At 37.2% G+C, this 1,778-nt stretch overlaps 1 pseudogene; it reads right to left on the bottom strand.

The window, feature by feature from the left end:
- Window positions 1-1,230: 1,230 nt before the first annotated feature.
- LOC118887505 lies at window positions 1,231-1,334 on the bottom strand (annotated as a pseudogene).
- Between the last annotated feature and the right edge of the window lie 444 nt (window positions 1,335-1,778).

The following is a 1,778-nucleotide window of genomic DNA, read 5'->3' as shown; positions in this document are numbered from 1 at the left end:
TTTTATTAATCATCAATTTGACCCCTCTGCTTTAGCCAACAACATGAATTGTCATCCTTCAACCAAACTTACTAATGTTTGTCCTTACCTAGACTTAGCTATAGGATAAGAGTTTATTTTCATCATCACCTTCAGGTTCTGGTTAAAAACTACTCTCAAAGTCGTTTCTAATCATCTTCAAATGAGAGTACCCTGTAATCATGTCCTTTATTAGTTTTTTCATGCTGTACCATATTGTAATTTTTAGTATTGATTTTAATTTTTTTATCTCTAACCATATGCATTTATTTTTCCCTTGCTACACTGCAAGAGTTTTATACTAATTATTATTATCTCTCTTTTTTTTCAATCCTTACATTCATTTCCATCACAGTTTTACGATTTCTCCTTAGGAGACAAAAAGTAGAGTTTCAAATAAAATAGGATCCCAATTATTACTGATATTATACAATTTTGTTTGTTGTTGTGACTATTCAGAGTAGCCAAATTGCATGAAGTCCCAAATCTCTTCACTCAATCATTGTTTTTTTTAACATCTTTATTGGAGTATAATTGCTTTGCAATGGTGTGTTAGTTTCTGCTTTATAACAAAGTGAATCAGCTATACATATACATATATCCCCATATCTCCTCCCTCTTGCGTCTCCCTCCCACCCTCCTTATCCCACCCCACTAGGTGGTCACAAAGCACTGAGCTGATCTCCCTGTGCTATGTGGTTGCTTCCCACTAGCTATCTGTTTTACATTTGGTAGTGTATATATGTCCATGCCACTCTCTCACTTCGTCCCAGCTTACCCTTCCCCTTCCCCGTGTGCTTAAGTCCATTCTCTACGTCTGTGCTTTTATTCCTGTCCTGCCCCTAGGTTCTTCATAACCATTTTTTCTTTTAGATTCCATATATATGTACTAGCATACGGTATTGTTTTTCTCTTTCTGACTTACTTCACTCTGTATGACAGACTCTATGTCCATCCACCTCACTACAAATACCTCCATTTCATTTCTTTTTATGGCTGAGTAATATTCCATTATATATATGTGCCACATCTTCTTTATCCATTCATCTGTTGATGGACACTTAGGTTGCTTCCACATCCTGGCTATTGTAAATAGTGCTGCAATGAACATTGTGGTACATGACTCTTTTTGAATTATGGTTTTCTCAGGGTATATGCCCAGTAGTGGGATTGCTGGGTCATATGGTAGTTCTATTTTTAGTTTTTTATGGAACCTCCATACTGTTCTCCATAGTGGCTGTATCAATTTACATTCCCACCAAAGAGAAACTTCTCTAGTAATGAACTAAAGAAATGATCCCTGAAAGTATAGTCTTTCAATCATTTTTTTAATGTATCACCACAACTCTTTCTCTTCTCCTTACCCACCAGGACAGTGAGCTCCTTGAGGACAGAAACCCAGTCCCATTCATCTATGAAGTCCTAATAGCTAGCACATAGCTTGGCATATAGTAGGTGTTCAGGAAAACTTCACTGAAGACCAAAATAAATTAATCATATTTCCAAAGGTTCTTGTGGAGCACAGCTTAGAACTTTCACTTCAACAACAGCTTAGATTGTGACCCTGAAGTGCTGGTTCAACTGCTTTGGCTTTCATGGAATTGTCAGAATTGGACTGTGCTTGCTCAGTGGGTCAGTTCTATATAACTGTGCTTGTGGGTCCCATGCTTCAGCAGCAAAATATCAAGAGTTCACCGTTCCTCTGAACTTTCTTCTACTTGTTATTACAGAAAGTCCATTCTTTCCTCAATGGGAAGACA

Source organism: Balaenoptera musculus, chromosome 1 (assembly GCF_009873245.2).
Source record: "Balaenoptera musculus isolate JJ_BM4_2016_0621 chromosome 1, mBalMus1.pri.v3, whole genome shotgun sequence".
NCBI lineage: Eukaryota > Metazoa > Chordata > Mammalia > Artiodactyla > Balaenopteridae > Balaenoptera > Balaenoptera musculus.
The sequence above is the reverse complement of the archived record's forward strand: the minus strand, read 5'-3'. Positions and strand labels throughout refer to the sequence as shown.